The sequence below is a fragment of the Ammospiza caudacuta genome, chromosome 4 (assembly GCF_027887145.1).
Source record: "Ammospiza caudacuta isolate bAmmCau1 chromosome 4, bAmmCau1.pri, whole genome shotgun sequence".
Taxonomy (NCBI): domain Eukaryota; kingdom Metazoa; phylum Chordata; class Aves; order Passeriformes; family Passerellidae; genus Ammospiza; species Ammospiza caudacuta.
Window position 1 is genome coordinate 37,354,864 of NC_080596.1, and position 27,612 is coordinate 37,382,475.

Sequence of the window (27,612 nt, forward strand, 5' to 3'; positions counted from 1 at the left end):
TGTGCTCAACTTGCCAACTGATAGTAAACAGTACCTTACCATTCTCCTGACTTTTCCAATCACATGAATATTCGATAAGAAGCTGTTTTGGACAGCTTTTCTTTTCTTCATGCAAACACTTGGCAGACCTCCGTGCAACGTCCAGAACACGATGGGAGATGTTTTCTGTGCTCCCGCGTGTTTTCCTTGCCAGACAGAGTGGAAAAGCTATCTGCTAAAATGCAGAATACAAAAGACGCTAAACACGTAGGGACGATGCTCTCCGGAGCTAAGCGCCGCTCCCGGGCTTCTTTCGGCAGAAGCCGCGCTAAGAGAGCACTGTGAGCGGTACAATCGTCTTTGCGCGAAGAAGCCGCATCTTCGGCTCAGGGAGCCGGAGAGAGCGGCAGCATGGGAAAGGTGAAGAAGGAAGCTGTACAACACTGGGATTGTGTGCTCAACTTGCCAACTGATAGAAAACAGTACCTTACCATTCTAATGACTTTTCCAATCACATGAATATACGATTAGAAGCTGTTTTGGACATCTTTTCTTTTCTTTATGCCAAACAAATGTCAGACCTCCGTGCAACGACCAGAACACGATGGGAGATGTTTTCTGTGCTCCCGCAGGTTTTCCTTGCCAGACAGAGTGGAAAATCTTTCTGTCAGTAATATAGACCACAAAAGACGCTAAAGACGAAGGGACGATGCTCTCCGGAGCTAAGCGCCGCTCCCGGGCTTCTTTCGTCAGAAGCCGCGCTAAGAGAGCACTGTGAGCGGTACAATCGTCTTTGCGCGAAGAAGCCGCTTCTTGGGCTCCGGGAGCCGGAGAGAGCGGCAGCATCGGAAAGGTGAAGAAGGAAGCTGTAGAACACGGGGATTGTGTGCTCAACTTGCCAACTGATAGAAAACAGTACCTTACCATTCTCCTGACTTTTCTAATCACATGAATATTGGATAAGAAGCTGTTTTGGACAGCTTTTCCTTTCTTTAAGCCAAACAATTGGCAGACATCCGTGCAACGTCCAGAACACGATGGGAGATGTTTTCTGTGCTCCCGCAGGTTTTCCTTGTCAGAGAGAGTGGAAACGCTTTCTGCTAGGATGTAGACCACAAAAGACGCTAAAGACGAAGGGACGATGCTCTCCGGAGCTAAGCGCCGCTCCCGGGCGTCTTTCGGCAGAAGCCGCGCTAAGAGAGCACTGTGACCGGTACAATCGTCTTTGCGCGAAGAAGCCGCTTCTTGGGCTCAGGGAGCCGGAGAGAGCGGCAGCATCGGAAAGGTGAAGAAGGAAGCTGTACTACACTGGGATTGTGTGCTCAACTTGCCAACTGATAGAAAACAGTACCTTACCATTCTCCTGACTTTTCCAATGACATGAATATTCGATAAGACGCTGTTTTGGACAACTTTTCTTTTCTTTATGCCAAACACTTGGCAGACCTCCGTGCAACGTCCAGAACACGATGGGAGATGTTTTCTGTGCTCCCGCAGGTTTTCCTTGCCAGACAGAGTGGAAAAGCTATCTGCTAAAATGTAGAATACAAAAGACGCTAAACACGTAGGGACGATGCTGTCCGGAGCTAAGCGCCGCTCCCGGGCGTATTTCGGCAGAAGCCGCGCTAAGAGAGCACTGTGAGCGGTACAATCGTCTTTGCGCGAAGAAGCCGCTTCTTCGGCTCCGGGAGCCGGAGAGAGCGGCAGCATGGAAAAGCTGAAGAAGGAAGCTGTACAACACTGGGATTGTGTGCTCAACTTGCCAACTGATAGAAAACAGTAGCTTACCATTCTCCTGACTTTTCCAATCACATGAATATACCATTAGAAGCTGTTTTGGACAGCTTTTCTTTTCTTTATGCCAAACAAATGTCAGACCTCCGTGCAACGACCAGAACACGATGGGAGATGTTTTCTGTGCTCCCGCAGGTTTTCCTTGCCAGACAGAGTGGAAAAGCTTTTTGCCAGGATGTAGACCACAAAAGACGCTAAAGACGAAGGGACGATGCTCTCCGGAGCTAAGCGCCGCTCCCGGGCTTCTTTCGGCAGAAGCCGCGCTAAGAGGGCACTGTGACCGGTACAATCGTCTTTGCGCGAAGAAGCCGCTTCTTGGGCTCCGGGAGCCGGAGAGAGCGGCAGCATGGGAAAGGTGAAGAAGGAAGCTGTACAACACTGGGATTGTGTGCTCAACTTGCCAACTGATAGAAAACAGTACCTTACCATTCTCCTGACTTTTCTAATCACATGAATATTCGATAAGAAGCTGTTTTGGACAGCTTTTCTTTTCTTTATGCCAAACACTAGGCAGACCTCCGTGCAAAGTCTAGAACACGATGGGAGATGTTTTCTGTGCTCCCGCAGGTTTTCCTTGCCAGACAGAGTGGAAAAGCTTTCTGCTAGGATGTAGACCACAAAAGCCGCTAAAGACGAAGGGACGATGCTCTCCGGAGGTAAGCGCCGCTCCCGGGCGTCTTTCGGCAGAAGCCGCGCTAAGAGAGCACTGTGAGCGTTACAATCGTCTTTGCGCGAAGAAGCCGCTTCTTGGGCCCAGGGAGCCGGAGAGAGCGGCAGCATGGGAAAGGTGAAGAAGGAAGCTGTACAACACTGAGATTGTGTGCTCAACTTGCCAACTGATAGAAAACAGTACCTTACCATTCTCCTGACTTTTCCGATCACATGAATATTCGATAAGAAGCTGTTTTGGACAGCTTTTCCTTTCTTCATGCCAAACACTTGGCAGACCTCCGTGCAACGTCCAGAATACGATGGGAGATGTTTTCTGTGCTCCCGCAGGTTTTCCTTGCCAGACAGAGTGGAAAAGCTTTCTGCCAGGATGTAGACCACAAAAGACGCTAAAGACGAAGGTACGATGCTCTCCGGAGCTAAGCGCCGCTCCCGGCCTTCTTCCGGCAGAAGCCGCGCTAAGAGAGCACTGTGACCGGTACAATCGTCTTTGCGCGAAGAAGCCGCTTCTTGGGCTCAGGGAGCCGGAGAGAGCGGCAGCATGGGAAAGGTGAAGAAGGAAGCTGTACAACACTGGGATTGTGTGCTCAACTTGCCAACTGATAGAAAACAGTACCTTACCATCCTCCTGACTTTTCTAATCACATGAATATTCGATAAGAAGCTGTTTTGGACAGCTTTTCGTTTCTTCATGCAAACACTTGGCAGACCTCCGTGCAACGTCCAGAACACGATGGGAGATGTTTTCTGTGCTCCCGCAGGTTTTCCTTGCCAGACAGAGTGGAAAAGCTATCTGCTAAAATGTAGAATACAAAAGACGCTAAACACGTAGGGACGATGCTGTCCGGAGCTAAGCGCCGCTCCCGGGCTTCTTTCGGCAGAAGCCGCGCTAAGAGAGCACTGTGACCGGTACAATCGTCTTTGCGCGAAGAAGCCGCTTCTTGGGCTCAGGGAGCCGGAGAGTGCGGCAGCATCAGAAAGGTGAAGAAGGAAGCTGTACAACACTGGGATTGTGTGCTCAACTTGCCAACTGATAGAACACAGTACCTTACCATTCTCCTGAATTTTCTAATCACATGAATATTCGATAAGAAGCTGTTTTGGACAGCTTTTCTTTTCTTTATGCCAAACACTTGGCAGACCTCCTTGCAAAGTCCAGAACACGATGGGAGATGTTTTCTGTGCTCCCGCAGGTTTTCCTTGCCAGACAGAGTGGAAAAGCTTTTTGCCAGGATGTAGACCACAAAAGACGCTAAAGACGAAGGGACGATGCTCTCCGGAGCTAAGCGCCGCTCCCGGGCTTCTTCCGGCAGAAGCCGCGCTAAGAGAGCACTGTGAGCGGTACAATCGTCTTTGCGCGAAGAAGCCGCTTCTTGGGCTCCGGGAGCCGGAGAGAGCGGCAGCATGGGAAAGGTGAAGAAGGAAGCTGTACAACACTGGGATTGTGTGCTCAACTTGCCAACTGATAGAAAACAGTACCTTACCATTCTCCTGACTTTTCTAATCACATGAATATTCGATAAGAAGCTGTTTTGGACAGCTTTTCCTTTCTTTATGCCAAACACTTGGCAGACATCCGTGCAACGTCCAGAACACGATGGGAGATGTTTTCTGTGCTCCCGCAGGTTTTCCTTGTCAGAGAGAGGGGAAACGCTTTCTGCTAGGATGTAGACCACAAAAGACGCTAAAGACGAAGGTACGATGCTCCCCGGAGCTAAGCGCCGCTCCCAGGCTTCTTTCGTCAGAAGCCGCGCTAAGAGAGCACTGTGAGTGGTACAATCGTCTTTGCGCAAAGAAGCCGCTTCTTCGGGTACGGGAGCCGGAGAGAGCGGCAGCATCGGAAAGGTGAAGAAGGAAGCTGTACAACACTGGGATTGTGTGCTCAACTTGCCAACTGATAGTAAACAGTACCTTACCATCCTCCTGACTTTTCTAATCACATGAATATTCGATAAGAAGCTGTTTTGGACAGCTTTTCTTTTCTTTATGCCAAACACTTGGCAGACCTCCGTGCAACGTCCAGAACACGATGGGAGATGTTTTCTGTGCTCCCGCAGGTTTTCCTTGCCAGACAGAGTGGAAAAGCTTTCTGCCAGGATGTAGACCACAAAAGACGCTAAAGACGAAGGGACGATGCTCTCCGGAGCTAAGCGCCGCTCCCGGGCTTCTTTCGTCAGAAGCCGCGCTAAGAGAGCACTGTGAGCGGTACAATCGTCTTTGCGCGAAGAAGCCGCTTCTTGGGCTCAGGGAGCCGGAGAGAGCGGCAGCATCGGAAAGGTGAAGAAGGAAGCTGTAGAACACGGGGATTGTGTGCTCAACTTGCCAACTGATAGAAAACAGTACCTTACCATTCTCCTGACTTTTCTAATCACATGAATATTGGATAAGAAGCTGTTTTGGACAGCTTTTCTTTTCTTTATGCCAAACACATGGCAGACATCCGTGCAACGTCTAGAACACGATGGGAGATGTTTTCTGTGCTCCCGCAGGTTTTCCTTGCCAGACAGAGTGGAAAAGCTTTCTGCTAGGATGTAGACCACAAAAGACGCTAAAGACGAAGGGACGATGCTCTCCGGAGCTAAGCGCCGCTCCCGGGCGTCTTTCGGCAGAAGCCGCGCTAAGAGAGCACTGTGAGCGGTACAATCGTCTTTGCGCGAAGAAGCCGCTTCTTGGGCTCAGGGAGCCGGAGAGAGCGGCAGCATGGGAAAGGTGAAGAAGGAAGCTGTACTACACTGGGATTGTGTGCTCAACTTGCCAACTGATAGAAAACAGTACCTTACCATTCTCCTGACTTTTCCAATCACATGAATATTCGATAAGACGCTGTTTTGGACAACTTTTCTTTTCTTTATGCCAAACACTTGGCAGACCTCCGTGCAACGTCCAGAACACGATGGGAGATGTTTTCTGTGCTCCCGCAGGTTTTCCTTGGCAGACAGAGTCGAAAAGCTTTCTGCTAGGATGTAGACCACAAAAGACGCTAAAGACGAAGGTACGATGCTCTCCGGAACTAAGCCCCGCTCCCGGGCTTCTTTCGGCAGAAGCCGCGCTAAGAGAGCACTGTGAGCGGTACAATCGTCTTTGCGCGAAGAAGCCGCTTCTTGGGGTCAGGGAGCCGGAGAGAGCGGCAGCATCGGAAAGGTGAAGAAGGAAGCTGTACAACACTGGGATTGTGTGCTCAACTTGCCAACTGATAGAAAACAGTACCTTACCATTCTCCTGACATTTCCAATCACATGAATATTCGATAAGAAGCTGTTTTGGACAGCTTTCCCTTTCTTTATGCCAAACACTTGGCAGACATCCGTGCAACGTCCAGAACACGATGGGAGATGTTTTCTGTGCTCCCGCAGGTTTTCCTTGCCAGACAGAGTGGAAAAGCTTTCTGCTAGGGTGTAGACCACAAAAGACGCTAAAGACGAAGGGACGATGCTCTCCGGTGCTAAGCGCCGCTCCCGGGCTTCTTTCGGCAGAAGCCGCGCTAAGAGGGCACTGTGACCGGTACAATCGTCTTTGCGCGAAGAAGCCGCTTCTTCGGCTCCGGGAGCCGGAGAGAGCGGCAGCATCGGAAAGGTGAAGAAGGAAGCTGTAGAACACTGGGATTGTGTGCTCAACTTGCCAACTGATAGAAAACAGTACCTTACCATTCTCCTGACATTTCCAATGACATGAATATTCGATAAGAAGCTGTTTTGGACAGCTTTCCCTTTCTTTATGCCAAACACTTGGCAGACCTCCGTGCAACGTCCAGAACACGATGGGAGATGTTTTCTGTGCTCCCGCAGGTTTTCCTTGCCAGACAGAGTGGAAAAGCTATCTGCTAAAATGTAGAATACAAAAGACGCTAAACACGTAGGGACGATGCTGTCCGGAGCTAAGCGCCGCTCCCGGGCGTATTTCGGCAGAAGCCGCGCTAAGAGAGCACTGTGAGCGGTACAATCGTCTTTGCGCGAAGAAGCCGCTTCTTCGGCTCCGGGAGCCGGAGAGAGCGGCAGCATGGGAAAGGTGAAGAAGGAAGCTGTACAACACTGGGATTGTGTGCTCAACTTGCCAACTGATAGAAAACAGTAGCTTACCATTCTCCTGACTTTTCCAATCACATGAATATACGATTAGAAGCTGTTTTGGACAGCTTTTCTTTTCTTTATGCCAAACAAATGTCAGACCTCCGTGCAACGACCAGAACACGATGGGAGATGTTTTCTGTGCTCCCGCAGGTTTTCCTTGCCAGACAGAGTGGAAAAGCTTTCTGCCAGTAATATAGACCACAAAAGACGCTAAAGACGAAGGGACGATGCTCTCCGGAGCTAAGCGCCGCTCCCGGGCTTCTTTCGGCAGAAGCCGCGCTAAGAGAGCACTGTGAGCGGTACAATCGTCTTTGCGCGAAGAAGCCGCTTCTTGGGCTCAGGGAGCCGGAGAGTGCGGCAGCATCAGAAAGGTGAAGAAGGAAGCTGTACAACACTGGGATTGTGTGCTCAACTTGCCAACTGATAGAACACAGCACCTTACCATTCTCCTGACTTTTCTGTTCACATGAATATTCGATAAGAAGCTGTTTTGGACAGCTTTTCTTTTCTTTATGCCAAACACTTGGCAGACCTCCGTGCAAAGTCCAGAACAGGATGGGAGATGTTTTCTGTGCTCCCGCAGGTTTTCCTTGCCAGACAGAGTGGAAAAGCTTTTTGCCAGGATGTAGACCACAAAAGACGCTAAAGACGAAGGGACGATGCTCTCCGGAGCTAAGCGCCGCTCCCGGGCTTCTTCCGGCAGAAGCCGCGCTAAGAGAGCACTGTGAGCGGTACAATCGTCTTTGCGCGAAGAAGCCGCTTCTTCGGCTCCGGGAGCCGGAGAGAGCGGCAGCATCGGAAAGGTGAAGAAGGAAGCTGTACAACACTGGGATTGTGTGCTCAACTTGCCAACTGATAGAAAACAGTACCTTACCATTCTCCTGACTTTTCTAATCACATGAATATTCGATAAGAAGCTGTTTTGGACAGCTTTTCCTTTCTTTATGCCAAACACTCGGCAGACATCCGTGCAACGTCCAGAACACGATGGGAGATGTTTTCTGTGCTCCCGCAGGTTTTCCTTGTCAGAGAGAGTGGAAACGCTTTCTTCTAGGATGTAGACCACAAAAGACGCTAAAGACGAAGGTACGATGCTCCCCGGAGCTAAGCGCCGCTCCCGGGCTTCTTTCGGCAGAAGCCGCGCTAAGAGAGCACTGTGACCGGTACAATCGTCTTTGCGCGAAGAAGCCGCTTCTTGGGCTCCGGGAGCCGGAGAGAGCGGCAGCATGGGAAAGGTGAAGAAGGAAGCTGTAGAACACTGGGATTGTGTGCTCAACTTGCCAACTGATAGAAAACAGTACCTTACCATTCTCCTGACTTTTCTAATCACATGAATATTCGATAAGAAGCTGTTTTGGACAGCTTTTCTTTTCTTTATGCCAAACACATGGCAGACCTCCGTGCAACGTCTAGAACACGATGGGAGATGTTTTCTGTGCTCCTGCAGGTTTTCCTTGCCAGACAGAGTGGAAAAGCTTTCTGCCAGGATGTAGACCACAAAAGACGCTAAAGACGAAGGGACGATGCTCTCCGGAGCTAAGCGCCGCTCCCGGGCTTCTTTCGGCAGAAGCCGCGCTAAGAGAGCACTGTGAGCCTTACAATCGTCTTTGCGCGAAGAAGTCGCTTCTTGGGCTCCGGGAGCCGGAGAGAGCGGCAGCATCGGAAAGGTGAAGAAGGAAGCTGTAGAACACGGGGATTGTGTGCTCAACTTGCCAACTGATAGAAAACAGTACCTTACCATTCTCCTGACTTTTCTAATCACATGAATATTCGATAAGAAGCTGTTTTGGACAGCTTTTCCTTTCTTTAAGCCAAACAATTGGCAGACATCCGTGCAACGTCCAGAACACGATGGGAGATGTTTTCTGTGCTCCCGCAGGTTTTCCTTTTCAGAGAGAGTGGAAACGCTTTCTGCTAGGATGTAGACCACAAAAGACGCTAAAGACGAAGGGACGATGCTCTCCGGAGCTAAGCGCCGCTCCCGGGCGTCTTTCGGCAGAAGCCGCGCTAAGAGAGCACTGTGAGCGGTACAATCGTCTTTGCGCGAAGAAGCCGCATCTTCGGCTCAGGGAGCCGGAGAGAGCGGCAGCATGGGAAAGGTGAAGAAGGAAGCTGTACAACACTGGGATTGTGTGCTCAACTTGCCAACTGATAGAAAACAGTACCTTACCATTCTCCTGACTTTTCTAATCACATGAATATTCGATTAGAAGCTGTTTTGGACAGCTTTTCTTTTCTTTATGCCAAACACATGGCAGACCTCCGTGCAACGACCAGAACACGATGGGAGATGTTTTCTGTGCTCCCGCAGGTTTTCCTTGCCAGACAGAGTGGAAAAGCTTTCTGCCAGTAACATAGACCACAAAGACGCTAAAGACGAAGGGACGATGCTCTCTGGATCCAAGCGCCGCTCCCGGGCGTCTTTCGGCAGAAGCCGCGCTAAGAGAGCACTGTGACCGGTACAATCGTCTTTGCGCGAAGAAGCCGCTTCTTGGGCTCCGGGAGCCGGAGAGAGCGGCAGCATGGGAAAGGTGAAGAAGGAAGCTGTAGAACACTGGGATTGTGTGCTCAACTTGCCAACTGATAGAAAACAGTACCTTACCATTCTCCTGACATTTCCAATGACATGAATATTCGATAAGAAGCTGTTTTGGACAGCTTTCCCTTTCTTTATGCCAAACACTTGGCAGACCTCCGTGCAACGTCCAGAACACGATGGGAGATGTTTTCTGTGCTCCCGCAGGTTTTCCTTGCCAGACAGAGTGGAAAAGCTATCTGCTAAAATGTAGAATACAAAAGACGCTAAACACGTAGGGACGATGCTGTCCGGAGCTAAGCGCCGCTCCCGGGCGTATTTCGGCAGAAGCCGCGCTAAGAGAGCACTGTGAGCGGTACAATCGTCTTTGCGCGAAGAAGCCGCTTCTTCGGCTCCGGGAGCCGGAGAGAGCGGCAGCATGGGAAAGGTGAAGAAGGAAGCTGTACAACACTGGGATTGTGTGCTCAACTTGCCAACTGATAGAAAACAGTAGCTTACCATTCTCCTGACTTTTCCAATCACATGAATATACGATTAGAAGCTGTTTTGGACAGCTTTTCTTTTCTTTATGCCAAACAAATGTCAGACCTCCGTGCAACGACCAGAACACGATGGGAGATGTTTTCTGTGCTCCCGCAGGTTTTCCTTGCCAGACAGAGTGGAAAAGCTTTCTGCCAGTAATATAGACCACAAAAGACGCTAAAGACGAAGGGACGATGCTCTCCGGAGCTAAGCGCCGCTCCCGGGCTTCTTTCGGCAGAAGCCGCGCTAAGAGAGCACTGTGAGCGGTACAATCGTCTTTGCGCGAAGAAGCCGCTTCTTGGGCTCAGGGAGCCGGAGAGTGCGGCAGCATCAGAAAGGTGAAGAAGGAAGCTGTACAACACTGGGATTGTGTGCTCAACTTGCCAACTGATAGAACACAGCACCTTACCATTCTCCTGACTTTTCTGTTCACATGAATATTCGATAAGAAGCTGTTTTGGACAGCTTTTCTTTTCTTTATGCCAAACACTTGGCAGACCTCCGTGCAAAGTCCAGAACAGGATGGGAGATGTTTTCTGTGCTCCCGCAGGTTTTCCTTGCCAGACAGAGTGGAAAAGCTTTTTGCCAGGATGTAGACCACAAAAGACGCTAAAGACGAAGGGACGATGCTCTCCGGAGCTAAGCGCCGCTCCCAGGCTTCTTCCGGCAGAAGCCGCGCTAAGAGAGCACTGTGAGCGGTACAATCGTCTTTGCGCGAAGAAGCCGCTTCTTCGGCTCCGGGAGCCGGAGAGAGCGGCAGCATCGGAAAGGTGAAGAAGGAAGCTGTACAACACTGGGATTGTGTGCTCAACTTGCCAACTGATAGAAAACAGTACCTTACCATTCTCCTGACTTTTCTAATCACATGAATATTCGATAAGAAGCTGTTTTGGACAGCTTTTCCTTTCTTTATGCCAAACACTTGGCAGACATCCGTGCAACGTCCAGAACACGATGGGAGATGTTTTCTGTGCTCCCGCAGGTTTTCCTTGTCAGAGAGAGTGGAAACGCTTTCTGCTAGGATGTAGACCACAAAAGACGCTAAAGACGAAGGTACGATGCTCCCCGGAGCTAAGCGCCGCTCCCGGGCTTCTTTCGGCAGAAGCCGCGCTAAGAGAGCACTGTGACCGGTACAATCGTCTTTGCGCGAAGAAGCCGCTTCTTGGGCTCCGGGAGCCGGAGAGAGCGGCAGCATGGGAAAGGTGAAGAAGGAAGCTGTAGAACACTGGGATTGTGTGCTCAACTTGCCAACTGATAGAAAACAGTACCTTACCATTCTCCTGACTTTTCTAATCACATGAATATTCGATAAGAAGCTGTTTTGGACAGCTTTTCTTTTCTTTATGCCAAACACATGGCAGACCTCCGTGCAACATCTAGAACACGATGGGAGATGTTTTCTGTGCTCCTGCAGGTTTTCCTTGCCAGACAGAGTGGAAAAGCTTTCTGCCAGGATGTAGACCACAAAAGACGCTAAAGACGAAGGGACGATGCTCTCCGGAGCTAAGCGCCGCTCCCGGGCTTCTTTCGGCAGAAGCCGCGCTAAGAGAGCACTGTGAGCCTTACAATCGTCTTTGCGCGAAGAAGTCGCTTCTTGGGCTCCGGGAGCCGGAGAGAGCGGCAGCATCGGAAAGGTGAAGAAGGAAGCTGTAGAACACGGGGATTGTGTGCTCAACTTGCCAACTGATAGAAAACAGTACCTTACCATTCTCCTGACTTTTCTAATCACATGAATATTCGATAAGAAGCTGTTTTGGACAGCTTTTCCTTTCTTTAAGCCAAACAATTGGCAGACATCCGTGCAACGTCCAGAACACGATGGGAGATGTTTTCTGTGCTCCCGCAGGTTTTCCTTTTCAGAGAGAGTGGAAACGCTTACTGCTAGGATGTAGACCACAAAAGACGCTAAAGACGAAGGGACGATGCTCTCCGGAGCTAAGCGCCGCTCCCGGGCGTCTTTCGGCAGAAGCCGCGCTAAGAGAGCACTGTGAGCGGTACAATCGTCTTTGCGCGAAGAAGACGCATCTTCGGCTCAGGGAGCCGGAGAGAGCGGCAGCATGGGAAAGGTGAAGAAGGAAGCTGTACAACACTGGGATTGTGTGCTCAACTTGCCAACTGATAGAAAACAGTACCTTACCATTCTCCTGACTTTTCTAATCACATGAATATTCGATTGGAAGCTGTTTTGGACAGCTTTTCTTTTCTTTATGCCAAACACATGGCAGACCTCCGTGCAACGACCAGAACACGATGGGAGATGTTTTCTGTGCTCCCGCAGGTTTTCCTTGCCAGACAGAGTGGAAAAGCTTTCTGCCAGTAATATAGACCACAAAGACGCTAAAGACGAAGGGACGATGCTCTCCGGATCCAAGCGCCGCTCCCGGGCGTCTTTCGGCAGAAGCCGCGCTAAGAGAGCACTGTGAGCGGTACAATCGTCTTTGCGCGAAGAAGCCGCTTCTTGGGCTCCGGGAGCCGGAGAGAGCGGCAGCATCGGAAGGTGAAGAAGGAAGCTGTAGAACACTGGGATTGTGTGCTCAACTTGCCAACTGATAGAAAACAGTACCTTACCATTCTCCTGACTTTTCTAATCACATGAATATTCCATAAGAAGCTGTTTTGGACAGCTTTTCATTCCTTTATGCCAAACACATGGCAGACCTCCGTGCAATGTCCCGAGCACGATGGGAGATGTTTTCTGTGCTCCCGCAGGTTTTCCTTGCCAGACAGAGTGGAAACGCTTTCTGCTAGGATGTAGACCACAAAAGACGCTAAAGACGAAGGGACGATGCTCTCCGGAGCTAATCGCCGCTCCCGGGCTTCTTTCGGCAGAAGCCGCGCTAAGAGAGCACTGTGAGCGGTACAATCGTCTTTGCGCGAAGAAGCCGCTTCTTGGGCTCCGGGAGCCGGAGAGACCGGCAGCATGGGAAAGGTGAAGAAGGAAGCTGTACAACACTGGGATTGTGTGCTCAACTTGCCAACTGATAGAAAACAGTACCTTACCATTCTCCTGACTTTTCTAATCACATGAATATTCGATAAGAAGCTGTTTTGGACAGCTTTTCCTTTCTTTAAGCCAAACACATGGCAGACCTCCGTGCAGCGTCTAGAACACGATTAGAGATGTTTTCTGTGCTCCCGCAGGTTTTACTTGTCAGAGAGAGTGGAAACGCTTTCTGCTAGGATGTAGACCACAAAAGACGCTAAAGACGAAGGTACGATGCTCTCCGGAGCTAAGCGCCGCTCCCGGGCTTCTTCCGGCAGAAGCCGCGCTAAGAGAGCACTGTGACCGGTACAATCGTCTTTGCGCGAAGAAGCCGCTTCTTCGGCTCAGGGAGCCGGAGAGAGCGGCAGCATGGGAAAGGTGAAGAAGGAAGCTGTACAACACTGGGATTGTGTGCTCAACTTGCCAACTGATAGTAAACAGTACCTTACCATCCTCCTGACTTTTCTAATCACATGAATATTCGATAAGAAGCTGTTTTGGACAGCTTTTCTTTTCTTCATGCAAACACTTGGCAGACCTCCGTGCAACGCCCAGAACACGATGGGAGATGTTTTCTGTGCTCCCGCAGGTTTTCCTTGCCAGACAGAGTGGAAAAGCTATCTGCTAAAATGCAGAATACAAAAGACGCTAAACACGTAGGGACGATGCTCTCCGGAGCTAAGCGCCGCTCCCGGGCTTCTTTCGGCAGAAGCCGCGCTAAGAGAGCACTGTGAGCGGTACAATCGTCTTTGCGCGAAGAAGCCGCATCTTCGGCTCAGGGAGCCGGAGAGAGCGGCAGCATGGGAAAGGTGAAGAAGGAAGCTGTACTACACTGGGATTGTGTGCTCAACTTGCCAACTGATAGAAAACAGTACCTTACCATTCTAATGACTTTTCCAATCACATGAATATACGATTAGAAGCTGTTTTGGACAGCTTTTCTTTTCTTTATGCCAAACAAATGTCAGACCTCCGTGCAACGACCAGAACACGATGGGAGATGTTTTCTGTGCTCCCGCAGGTTTTCCTTGCCAGACAGAGTGGAAAAGCTTTCTGCCAGTAATATAGACCACAAAAGACGCTAAAGACGAAGGGACGATGCTCTCCGGAGCTAAGCGCCGCTCCCGGGCTTCTTTCGGCAGAAGCCGCGCTAAGAGAGCACTGTGAGCGGTACAATCGTCTTTGCGCGAAGAAGGCGCATCTTCAGCTCCGGGAGCCGGAGAGAGCGGCAGCATCGGAAAGGTGAAGAAGGAAGCTGTAGAACACGGGGATTGTGTGCTCAACTTGCCAACTGATAGAAAACAGTACCTTACCATTCTCCTGACTTTTCTAATCACATGAATATTGGATAAGAAGCTGTTTTGGACAGCTTTTCCTTTCTTTAAGCCAAACAATTGGCAGACATCCGTGCAACGTCCAGAACACGATGGGAGATGTTTTCTGTGCTCCCGCAGGTTTTCCTTGTCAGAGAGAGTGGAAACGCTTTCTGCTAGGATGTAGACCACAAAAGACGCTAAAGACGAAGGGACGATGCTCTCCGGAGCTAAGCGCCGCTCCCGGGCGTCTTTCGGCAGAAGCCGCGCTAAGAGAGCACTGTGAGCGGTACAATCGTCTTTGCGCGAAGAAGCCGCTTCTTGGGCTCAGGGAGCCGGAGAGAGCGGCAGCATCGGAAAGGTGAAGAAGGAAGCTGTAGAACACGGGGATTGTGTGCTCAACTTGCCAACTGATAGAAAACAGTACCTTACCATTCTCCTGACTTTTCCAATGACATGAATATTCGATAAGACGCTGTTTTGGACAACTTTTCTTTTCTTTATGCCAAACACTTGGCAGACCTCCGTGCAACGTCCAGAACACGATGGGAGATGTTTTCTGTGCTCCCGCAGGTTTTCCTTGCCAGACAGAGTGGAAAAGCTATCTGCTAAAATGTAGAATACAAAATACGCTAAACACGTAGGGACGATGCTGTCCGGACCTAAGCGCCGCTCCCGGGCGTATTTCGGCAGAAGCCGCGCTAAGAGAGCACTGTGAGCGGTACAATCGTCTTTGCGCGAAGAAGCCGCTTCTTCGGCTCCGGGAGCCGGAGAGAGCGGCAGCATGGGAAAGCTAGAGAAGGAAGCTGTACAACACTGGGATTGTGTGCTCAACTTGCCAACTGATAGAAAACAGTAGCTTACCATTCTCCTGACTTTTCCGATCACGTGAATATTCGATAAGAAGCTGTTTTGGACAGCTTTTCTTTTCTTTATGCCAAACAAATGTCAGACCTCCGTGCAACGACCAGAACACGATGGGAGATGTTTTCTGTGCTCCCGCAGGTTTTCCTTGCCAGACAGAGTGGAAAAGCTTTCTGCCAGTAATATAGACCACAAAAGACGCTAAAGACGAAGGTACGATGCTCTCCGGAGCTAAGCGCCGCTCCCGGGCTTCTTTCGGCAGAAGCCGCGCTAAGAGAGCACTGTGAGCGGTACAATCGTCTTTGCGCGAAGAAGCCGCTTCTTGGGCTCAGGGAGCCGGAGAGTGCGGCAGCATCAGAAAGGTGAAGAAGGAAGCTGTACAACACTGGGATTGTGTGCTCAACTTGCCAACTGATAGAACACAGCACCTTACCATTCTCCTGACTTTTCTGTTCACATGAATATTCGATAAGAAGCTGTTTTGGACAGCTTTTCTTTTCTTTATGCCAAAAACTTGGCAGACCTCCGTGCAACGTCTAGAACACGATGGGAGATGTTTTCTGTGCTCCCGCAGGTTTTCCTTGCCAGACAGAGTGGAAAAGCTTTTTGCCAGGATGTAGACCACAAAAGACGCTAAAGACGAAGGGACGATGCTCTCCGGAGCTAAGCGCCGCTCCCGGGCTTCTTCCGGCAGAAGCCGCGCTAAGAGAGCACTGTGAGCGGTACAATCGTCTTTGCGCGAAGAAGCCACTTCTTCGGCTCCGGGAGCCGGAGAGAGCGGCAGCATGGGAAAGGTGAAGAAGGAAGCTGTACAACACTGGGATTGTGTGCTCAACTTGCCAACTGATAGAAAACAGTACCTTACCATTCTCCTGACTTTTCTAATCACATGAATATTCGATAAGAAGCTGTTTTGGACAGCTTTTCCTTTCTTTATGCCAAACACTTGGCAGACATCCGTGCAACGTCCAGAACACGATGGGAGATGTTTTCTGTGCTCCCGCAGGTTTTCCTTGTCAGAGAGAGTGGAAACGCTTTCTGCTAGGATGTAGACCACAAAAGACGCTAAAGACGAAGGTACGATGCTCCCCGGAGCTAAGCGCCGCTCCCGGGCTTCTTTCGGCAGAAGCCGCGCTAAGAGAGCACTGTGACCGGTACAATCGTCTTTGCGCGAAGAAGCCGCTTCTTGGGCTCCGGGAGCCGGAGAGAGCGGCAGCATGGGAAAGGTGAAGAAGGAAGCTGTAGAACACTGGGATTGTGTGCTCAACTTGCCAACTGATAGAAAACAGTACCTTACCATTCTCCTGACTTTTCTAATCACATGAATATTCGATAAGAAGCTGTTTTGGACAGCTTTTCTTTTCTTTATGCCAAACACTAGGCAGACCTCCGTGCAACGTCTAGAACACGATGGGAGATGTTTTCTGTGCTCCTGCAGGTTTTCCTTGCCAGACAGAGTGGAAAAGCTTTCTGCCAGGATGTAGACCACAAAAGACGCTAAAGACGAAGGGACGATGCTCTCCGGAGCTAAGCGCCGCTGCCGGGCTTCTTTCGGCAGAAGCCGCGCTAAGAGAGCACTGTGAGCGGTACAATCGTCTTTGCGCGAAGAAGGCGCATCTTCAGCTCCGGGAGCCGGAGAGAGCGGCAGCATGGGAAAGGTGAAGAAGGAAGCTGTAGAACACTGGGATTGTGTGCTCAACTTGCCAACTGATAGAAAACAGTACCTTACCATTCTCCTTACTTTTCTAATCACATGAATATTTGATAAGAAGCTGTTTTGGACAGCTTTTTTTTTCTTTAAGCCAAACAATTGGCAGACATCCGTGCAACGCCCAGAACACGATGGGAGATGTTTTCTCTGCTCCGCAGGTTTTCCTTGCCAGACTGAGTGGAAAAGCTTTCTGCTAGGATGTAGACCACAAAAGACGCTAAAGACGAAGGGACGATGCTCTCCGGAGCTAAGCGCCGCTCCTGGGCTTCTTTCGGCAGAAGCCGCGCTAAGAGGGCACTGTGACCGGTACAATCGTCTTTGCGCGAAGAAGCCGCTTCTTCGGCTCCGGGAGCCGGAGAGAGCGGCAGCATGGGAAAGGTGAAGAAGGAAGCTGTACAACACTGGGATTGTGTGCTCAACTTGCCAACTGATAGAAAACAGTACCTTACCATTCTCCTGACTTTTCTAATCACATGAATATTCGATAAGAAGCTGTTTTGGACAGCTTTTCTTTTCTTTATGCCAAACACTTGGCAGACCTCCGTGCAACGTCCAGAACACGATGGGAGATGTTTTCTGTGCTCCCGCAGGTTTTCCTTGCCAGACAGAGTGGAAAAGCTTTCTGCTAGGATGTAGACCACAAAAGCCGCTAAAGACGAAGGGACGATGCTCTCCGGAGGTAAGCGCCGCTCCCGGGCGTCTTTCGGCAGAAGCCGCGCTAAGAGAGCACTGTGAGCGTTACAATCGTCTTTGCGCGAAGAAGCCGCTTCTTGGGCCCAGGGAGCCGGAGAGAGCGGCAGCATGGGAAAGGTGAAGAAGGAAGCTGTACAACACTGGGATTGTGTGCTCAACTTGCCAACTGATAGAAAACAGTACCTTACCATTCTCCTGACTTTTCCGATCACATGAATATTCGATAAGAAGCTGTTTTGGACAGCTTTTCTTTTCTTTATGCCAAACACTTGGCAGACCTCCGTGCAAAGTCCAGAACAGGATGGGAGATGTTTTCTGTGCTCCCGCAGGTTTTCCTTGCCAGACAGAGTGGAAAAGCTTTTTGCCAGGATGTAGACCACAAAAGACGCTAAAGACAAAGGGACGATGCTCTCCGGAGCTAAGCGCCGCTCCCGGGCTTCTTCCGGCAGAAGCCGCGCTAAGAGAGCACTGTGAGCGGTACAATCGTCTTTGCGCGAAGAAGCCGCTTCTTGGGCTCCGGGAGCCGGAGAGAGCGGCAGCATGGGAAAGGTGAAGAAGGAAGCTGTACAACACTGGGATTGTGTGCTCAACTTGCCAACTGATAGAAAACAGTACCTTACCATTCTCCTGACTTTTCTAATCACATGAATATTCGATAAGAAGCTGTTTTGGACAGCTTTTCCTTTCTTTATGCCAAACACTTGGCAGACATCCGTGCAACGTCCAGAACACGATGGGAGATGTTTTCTGTGCTCCCGCAGGTTTTCCTTGTCAGAGAGAGGGGAAACGCTTTCTGCTAGGATGTAGACCACAAAAGACGCTAAATACGAAGTTACGATGCTCTCCGGAAATAAGCGCCGCTCCCGGGCTTCTTTCGGCAGAAGCCGCGCTAAGAGAGCACTGTGAGCGGTACAATCGTCTTTGCGCGAAGAAGCCGCTTCTTCGGGTCCGGGAGCCGGAGAGAGCGGCAGCATGGGAAAGCTGAAGAAGGAAGCTGTACAACACTGGGATTGTGTGCTCAACTTGCCAACTGATAGTAAACAGTACCTTACCATCCTCCTGACTTTTCTAATCACATGAATATTCGATAAGAAGCTGTTTTGGACAGCTTTTCTTTTCTTTATGCCAAACACTTGGCAGACCTCCGTGCAACGTCCAGAACACGATGGGAGATGTTTTCTGTGCTCCCGCAGGTTTTCCTTGCCAGACAGAGTGGAAAAGCTTTCTGCCAGGATGTAGACCACAAAAGACGCTAAAGACGAAGGGACGATGCTCTCCGGAGCTAAGCGCCGCTCCCGGGCTTCTTTCGTCAGAAGCCGCGCTAAGAGAGCACTGTGAGCGGTACAATCGTCTTTGCGCGAAGAAGCCGCTTCTTGGGCTCCGGGAGCCGGAGAGAGCGGCAGCATCGGAAAGGTGAAGAAGGAAGCTGTAGAACACGGGGATTGTGTGCTCAACTTGCCAACTGATAGAAAACAGTACCTTACCATTCTCCTGACTTTTCTAATCACATGAATATTGGATAAGAAACTGTTTTGGACAGCTTTTCTTTTCTTTATGCCAAACACTAGGCAGACATCCGTGCAACGTCTAGAACACGATGGGAGATGTTTTCTGTGCTCCCGCAGGTTTTCCTTGCCAGACAGAGTGGAAAAGCTTTCTGCTAGGATGTAGACCACAAAAGCCGCTAAAGACGAAGGGACGATGCTCTCCGGAGCTGAGCGCCGCTCCCGGGCGTCTTTCGGCAGAAGCCGCGCTAAGAGAGCACTGTGAGCGGTACAATCGTCTTTGCGCGAAGAAGCCGCTTCTTGGGCTCAGGGAGCCGGAGAGAGCGGCAGCATGGGAAAGGTGAAGAAGGAAGCTGTACTACACTGGGATTGTGTGCTCAACTTGCCAACTGATAGAAAACAGTACCTTACCATTCTCCTGACTTTTCCAATCACATGAATATTCGATAAGACGCTGTTTTGGACAACTTTTCTTTTCTTTATGCCAAACACTTGGCAGACCTCCGTGCAATGTCCAGAACACGATGGGAGATGTTTTCTGTGCTCCCGCAGGTTTTCCTTGGCAGACAGAGTCGAAAAGCTTTCTGCTAGGATGTAGACCACAAAAGACGCTAAAGACGAAGGTACGATGCTCTCCGGAACTAAGCGCCGCTCCCGGGCTTCTTTCGGCAGAAGCCGCGCTAAGAGAGCACTGTGAGCGGTACAATCGTCTTTGCGCGAAGAAGCCTTTTCTTCGGCTCCGGGAGCCGGAGAGAGCGGCAGCATGGGAAAGGTGAAGAAGGAAGCTGTACAACACTGGGATTGTGTGCTCGACTTGCCAACTGATAGAAAACAGTACCTTACTATTCTCCTGACGTTTCCAATCACATGAATATTCGATAAGAAGGTGTTTTTGACAGCTTTACTTTTCTTTATGCCAAACACATGGCAGACCTCCGTGCAACGTCAAGAACACGATGGGAGATGTTTTCTGTGCTCCTGCGGGTTTTCCTTGCCAGAGAGAGTGGAAAAGCTTTCTGCCAGGATGTAGACCACAAAAGACGCTAAAGACTAAGGGACGATGCTCTCCGGAGCAAAGCGCCGCTCCCGGGCTTCTTTCGGCAGAAGCCGCGCTAAGAGAGCACTGTGAGCCTTACAATCGTCTTTGCGCGAAGAAGTCGCTTCTTGGGCTCCGGGAGCCGGAGAGAGCGGCAGCATCGGAAAGGTGAAGAAGGAAGCTGTAGAACACGGGGATTGTGTGCTCAACTTGCCAACTGATAGAAAACAGTACCTTACCATTCTCCTGACTTTTCTAATCACATGAATATTCGATAAGAAGCTGTTTTGGACAGCTTTTCCTTTCTTTAAGCCAAACAATTGGCAGACATCCGTGCAACGTCCAGAACACGATGGGAGATGTTTTCTGTGCTCCCGCAGGTTTTCCTTGTCAGAGAGAGTGGAAACGCTTTCTGCTAGGATGTAGACCACAAAAGACGCTAAAGACGAAGGGACGATGCTCTCCGGAGCTAAGCGCCGCTCCCGGGCGTCTTTCGGCAGAAGCCGCGCTAAGAGAGCACTGTGAGCGGTACAATCGTCTTTGCGCGAAGAAGCCGCATCTTCGGCTCAGGGAGCCGGAGAGAGCGGCAGCATGGGAAAGGTGAAGAAGGAAGCTGTACAACACTGGGATTGTGTGCTCAACTTGCCAACTGATAGAAAACAGTACCTTACCATTCTCCTGACTTTTCTAATCACATGAATATTCGATTAGAAGCTGTTTTGGACAGCTTTTCTTTTCTTTATGTCAAACACATGGCAGACCTCCGTGCAACGACCAGAACACGATGGGAGATGTTTTCTGTGCTCCCGCAGGTTTTCCTTGCCAGACAGAGTGGAAAAGCTTTCTGCCAGTAATATAGACCACAAAGACGCTAAAGACGAAGGGACGATGCTCTCCGGAGCTAAGCGCCGCTCCCGGGCTTCTTTCGGCAGAAGCCGCGCTAAGAGAGCACTGTGAGCGGTACAATCGTCTTTGCGCGAAGAAGCCGCTTCTTGGGCTCCGGTTGCCGGAGAGAGCGGCAGCATGGGAAAGGTGAAGAAGGAAGCTGTACTACACTGGGATTGTGTGCTCAACTTGCCAACTGATAGAAAACAGTACCTTACCATTCTCCTGACTTTTCTAATCACATGAATATTCGATAAGAAGCTGTTTTGGACAGCTTTCCCTTTCTTTATGCCAAACACTTGGCAGACATCCGTGCAAAGTCCAGAACACGATGGGAGATGTTTTCTGTGCTCCCGCAGGTTTTCCTTGCCAGACAGAGTGGAAAAGCTTTCTGCTAGGATGTAGACCACAAAAGACGCTAAAGACGAAGGGACGATGCTCTCCGGAGCTAAGCGCCGCTCCCGGGCGTCTTTCGGCAGAAGCCGCGCTAAGAGAGCACTGTGAGCGGTACAATCGTCTTTGCGCGAAGAAGCCGCTTCTTGGGGTCAGGGAGCCGGAGAGAGCGGCAGCATCGGAAAGCTGAAGAAGGAAGCTGTACAACACTGGGATTGTGTGCTCAACTTGCCAACTGATAGAAAACAGTACCTTACCATTCTCCTGACATTTCCAATCACATGAATATTCGATAAGAAGCTGTTTTGGACAGCTTTCCCTTTCTTTATGCCAAACACTTGGCAGACATCCGTGCAATGTCCAGAACACGATGGGAGATGTTTTCTGTGCTCCCGCAGGTTTTCCTTGCCAGACAGAGTGGAAAAGCTTTCTGCTAGGGTGTAGACCACAAAAGACGCTAAAGACGAAGGGACGATGCTCTCCGGTGCTAAGCGCCGCTCCCGGGCTTCTTTCGGCAGAAGCCGCGCTAAGAGAGCACTGTGAGCGGTACAATCGTCTTTGCGCGAAGAAGCCGCTTCTTGGGCTCCGGGAGCCGGAGAGAGCGGCAGCATCGGAAAGGTGAAGAAGGAAGCTGTACAACACTGGGATTGTGTGCTCAACTTGCCAACTGATAGAAAACAGTACCTTACCATTCTCCTGACTTTTCTAATCACATGAATATTCGATAAGAAGCTGTTTTTGACAGCTTTTCTTTTCTTTATGCCAAACACTAGGCAGACCTCCGTGCAACGTCTAGAACACGATGGGAGATGTTTTCTGTGCTCCCGCAGGTTTTCCTTGCCAGACAGAGTGGAAACGCTTTCTGCTAGGATGTAGACCACAAAAGACGCTAAAGACGAAGGGACGATGCTCTCCGGAGCTAAGCGCCGCTCCCGGGCTTCTTTCGTCAGAAGCCGCGCTAAGAGAGCACTGTGAGCGGTACAATCGTCTTTGCGCGAAGAAGCCGCTTCTTCGGGTCCGGGAGCCGGAGAGAGCGGCAGCATGGGAAAGGTGAAGAAGGAAGCTGTACAACACTGGGATTGTGTGCTCAACTTGCCAACTGATAGTAAACAGTACCTTACCATCCTCCTGACTTTTCTAATCACATGAATATTCGATAAGAAGCTGTTTTGGACAGCTTTTCTTTTCTTTATGCCAAACACTTGGCAGACCTCCGTGCAACGTCCAGAACACGATGGGAGATGTTTTCTGTGCTCCCGCAGGTTTTCCTTGACAGACAGAGTCGAAAAGCTTTCTGCTAGGACGTAGACCACAAAAGACGCTAAAGACGAAGGGACGATGCTCTCCGGAGCTAAGCGCCGCTCCCAGGCTTCTCCCGGCAGAAGCCGCGCTAAGAGAGCACTGTGAGCGGTACAATCGTCTTTGCGCGAAGAAGCAGCTTCTTCGGCTCCGGGAGCCGGAGAGAGCGGCAGCATCGGAAAGCTGAAGAAGGAAGCTTTCCAACATTGGGATTGTGTGCTCAACTTGCCAACTGATAGAAAACAGTACCTTACCATTCTCCTGCCTTTTCCGATCACGTGAATATTCAATAAGAAGCTGTTTTGGACAGCTTTTCTTATCTTTTGCCAAACACATGGCAGACCTCCGTGCAACGTCCTGAACACGATGGGAGATGTTTTCTGTGCTCCCGCAGGTTTTCCTTGCCAGACAGAGTGGAAAAGCTTTTTGCCAGGATGTAGACCACAAAAGACGCTAAAGACGAAGGGACGATGCTCTCGGAAGCTAAGCGCCGCTCCCGGGCTTCTTTCGGCAGTAGCCGCGCTAAGAGAGCACTGTGACCGGTACAATCGTCTTTGCGCGAAGAAGCCGCTTCTTCTGCTCCGGGAGCCGGAGAGAGCGGCAGCATCGGAAAGGTGAAGAAGGAAGCTGTACAACACTGGGATTGTGTGCTCAACTTGCCAAATGATAGAAAACAGTACCTTACCATTCTCCTGACTTTTCTAATCACATGAATATTCGATAAGAAGCTGTTTTTGACAGCTTTTCCTTTCTTTAAGCCAAACACTTGGCAGACATCCGTGCAAAGTCCAGAACACGATGGGAGATGTTTTCTGTGCTCCCGCAGGTTTTCCTTGCCAGACAGAGTGGAAAAGCTTTCTGCCAGGATGTAGACCACAAAAGACGCTAAAGACGAAGGGACGATGCTCTCCGGAGCTAAGCGCCGCTCCCGGGCTTCTTTCGTCAGAAGCCGCGCTAAGAGAGCACTGTGAGCGGTACAATCGTCTTTGCGCGAAGAAGCCGCTTCTTGGGCTCCGGGAGCCGGAGAGAGCGGCAGCATCGGAAAGGTGAAGAAGGAAGCTGTACAACACTGGGATTGTGTGCTCAACTTGCCAACTGATAGAAAACAGTACCTTACCATTCTCCTGACTTTTCTAATCACATGAATATTCGATAAGAAGCTGTTTTGGACAGCTTTTCCTTTCTTTAAGCCAAACACATGGCAGACATCCGTGCAACGTCCAGAACACGATGGGAGATGTTTTCTGTGCTCCCGCAGGTTTTCCTTGCCAGACAGAGTGGAAAAGCTTTCTGCTAGGATGTAGACCACAAAAGACGCTAAAGACGAAGGGACGATGCTCTCCGGAGCTAAGCGCCGCTCCCGGGCTTCTTTCGGCAGCAGCCGCGCTAAGAGAGCACTGTGAGCAGTACAATTGTCTTTGCGCGAAGAAGCCGCATCTTCGGCTCAGGGAGCCAGGAAGAGCGGCAGCATGGGAAAGGTGAAGAAGGAAGCTGTAAAACACTGGGATTGTGTGCTCAACTTGCCAACTGATAGTAACATTACCTTACCATTCTCCTGACTTTTCTAATCACATGAATATTCGATAAGAAGCTGTTTTGGACAGCTTTTCCTTTCTCTATGCCAAACACTTGGCAGACCTCCGTGCAACGTCTAGAACACGATGGGAGATGTTTTCTGCGCTCCCGCAGGTTTTCCTTGCCAGACAGAGTGGAAAGGTTTCTGCTAGGATGTAGACCACAAAAGACGCTAAAGACGAAGGTACGATGCTCTCCGGAGCTAATCGCCGCTCCCGGGCTTCTTTCAGCAGAAGCCGCGCTAAGAGAGCACTGTGAGCGGTACAATCGTCTTTGCGCGAAGAAGCCGCTTCTTGGGCTCAGGGAGCCGGAGAGAGCGGCAGCATGGGAAAGGTGAAGAAGGAAGCTGTACTACACTGGGATTGTGTGCTCAACTTGCCAACTGATAGAAAACAGTACCTTACCATTCTCCTGACTTTTCCAATCACATGAATATTCGATAAGACGCTGTTTTGGACAACTTTTCTTTTTCTTTATGCCAAACACTTGGCAGACCTCCGTGCAACGTCCAGAACACGATGGGAGATGTTTTCTGTGCTCCCGCAGGTTTTCCTTGGCAGACAGAGTCGAAAAGCTTTCTGCTAGGATGTAGACCACAAAAGACGCTAAAGACGAAGGTACGATGCTCTCCGGAACTAAGCGCCGCTCCCGGGCTTCTTTCGGCGGAAGCCGCGCTAAGAGAGCACTGTGAGCGGTACAATCGTCTTTGCGCGAAGAAGCCGTTTCTTCGGCTCCGGGAGCCGGAGAGAGCGGCAGCATCGGAAAGGTGAAGAAAGAAGCTGTACAACACTGGGATTGTGTGCTCGACTTGCAAACTGATAGAAAACAGTACCTTACTATTCGCCTGACGTTTCCAATCACATGAATATTCGATAAGAAGTGTTTTTGACAGCTTTTCTTTTCTTTAAGCCAAACACATGGCAGACCTCCGTGCAACGTCCAGAACACGATGGGAGATGTTTTCTGTGCTCCGCAGGTTTTCCTTGCCAGACAGAGTGGAAAAGCTTTCTGCCAGGATGTAGACCACAAAAGACGCTAAAGACGAAGGGACGATGCTCTCCGGAGCTAAGCGCCGCTCCCGGGCTTCTTTCGGCAGAAGCCGCGCTAAGAGAGCACTGTGAGCGGTACAATCGTCTTTGCGCGAAGAAGCCGCTTCTTGGGCTCCGGTAGCCGGAGAGAGCGGCACCATCGGAAAGGTGAAGAAGGAAGCTGTAGACACGGGATTGTGTGCTCAACTTGCCAACTGATAGAAAACAGTACCTTACCATTCTCCTGACTTTTCTAATCACATGAATATTGGGATAAGAAGCTGTTTTGGACAGCTTTTCCTTTCTTTAAGCCAAACAATTGGCAGACATCCGTGCAACGTCCAGAACACGATGGAGATGTTTTCTGTGCTCCCGCAGGTTTTCCTTGTCAGAGACGAGTGGAAACGCTTTCTGCTAGGATGTAGACCACAAAAGACGCTAAAGACGAAGGGACGATGCTCTCCGGAGCTAAGCGCCGCTCCCGGGCGTCTTTCGGCAGAAGCCGCGCTAAGAGAGCACTGTGAGCGGTACAATCGTCTTTGCGCGAAGAAGCGCTTCTTGGGCTCAGGGAGCCGGAGAGAGCGGCAGCATCGGAAAGGTGAAGAAGGAAGCTGTACTACACTGGGATTGTGTGCTCACTTGCCAACTGATAGAAAACAGTACCTTACATTCTCCTGACTTTTCCAATGACATGAATATTCGATAAGACGCTGTTTTGGACAACTTTTCTTTTCTTTATGCCAAACACTTGGCAGACCTCCGTGCAACGTCCAGAACACGATGGGAGATGTTTTCTGTGCTCCCGCAGGTTTTCCTTGCCAGACAGAGTGGAAAAGCTATCTGCTAAAATGTAGAATACAAAATACGCTAAACACGTAGGGACGATGCTGTCCGGACCTAAGCGCCGCTCCCGGGCGTATTTCGGCAGAAGCCGCGCTAAGAGAGCACTGTGAGCGGTACAATTGTCTTTGCGCGAAGAAGCCGCTTCTTCGGCTCCGGGAGCCGAGAGAGCGGCAGCATGGGAAAGCTAGAGAAGGAAGCTGTACAACACTGGGATTGTGTGCTCAACTTGCCAACTGATAGAAAACAGTAGCTTACCATTTCTCCTGACTTTTCCGATCACGTGAATATTCGATAAGAAGCTGTTTGGACAGCTTTTCTTTTCTTTATGCCAAACAAATGTCAGACCTCCGTGCAACGACCAGAACACGATGGGAGATGTTTCTGTGCTCCCGCAGGTTTTCCTTGCCAGACAGAGTGGAAAAGCTTTCTGCCAGTAATATAGACCACAAAAGACGCTAAAGACGAAGGGACGATGCTCTCCGGAGCTAAGCGCCGCTCCCGGGCTTCTTTCGGCAGAAGCCGCGCTAAGAGAGCACTGTGAGCGGTACAATCGTCTTTGCGCGAAGAAGCCGCTTCTGGGCTCAGGGAGCCGGAGAGTGCGGCAGCATCAGAAAGGTGAAGAAGGAAGCTGTACAACACTGGGATTGTGTGCTCAACTTGCCAACTGATAGAACACAGCACCTTACCATTCTCCTGACTTTTCTGTTCACATGAATATTCGATAAGAAGCTGTTTGGACAGCTTTTCTTTTCTTTATGCCAAAAACTTGGCAGACCTCCGTGCAACGTCTAGAACACGATGGGAGATGTTTTCTGTGCTCCCGCAGGTTTCCTTGCCAGACAGAGTGGAAAAGCTTTTTGCCAGGATGTAGACCACAAAAGACGCTAAAGACGAAGGGACGATGCTCTCCGGAGCTAAGCGCCGCTCCCGGGCTTCTTCCGGCAGAAGCCGCGCTAAGAGAGCATTGTGAGCGGTACAATCGTCTTTGCGCGAAGAAGCCACTTCTTCGGCTCCGGAGCCGGAGAGAGCGGCAGCATGGGAAAGGTGAAGAAGGAAGCTGTACAACACTGGGATTGTGTGCTCAACTTGCCAACTGATAGAAAACAGTACCTTACCATTCTCCTGACTTTTCTAATCACATGAATATTCGATAAGAAGCTGTTTTGGACAGCTTTTCCTTTCTTTATGCCAAACGACTTGGCAGACATCCGTGCAACGTCCAGAACACGATGGGAGATGTTTTCTGTGCTCCCGCAGGTTTTCCTTGTCAGAGAGAGTGGAAACGCTTTCTGCTAGGATGTAGACCACAAAAGACGCTAAAGACGAAGGTACGATGCTCCCCGGAGCTAAGCGCCGCTCCGGGCTTCTTCGGCAGAAGCCGCGCTAAGAGAGCACTGTGACCGGTACAATCGTCTTTGCGCGAAGAAGCCGCTTCTTGGGCTCCGGAGCCGGAGAGAGCGGCAGCATGGGAAAGGTGAAGAAGGAAGCTGTAGAACACTGGGATTGTGTGCTCAACTTGCCAACTGATAGAAAACAGTACCTTACCATTCTCCTGACTTTCTAATCACATGAATATTCGATAAGAAGCTGTTTTGGACAGCTTTTCTTTTCTTTATGCCAAACACTAGGCAGACCTCCGTGCAACGTCTAGAACACGATGGGAGATGTTTTCTGTGCTCCTGCAGGTTTTCCTTGCCAGACAGAGTGGAAAAGCTTTCTGCCAGGATGTAGACCACAAAAGACGCTAAAGACGAAGGGACGATGCTCTCCGGAGCTAAGCGCCGCTGCCGGGCTTCTTTCGGCAGAAGCCGCGCTAAGAGAGCACTGTGAGCGGTACAATCGTCTTTGCGCGAAGAAGGCGCATCTTCAGCTCCGGGAGCCGGAGAGAGCGGCAGCATGGGAAAGGTGAAGAAGGAG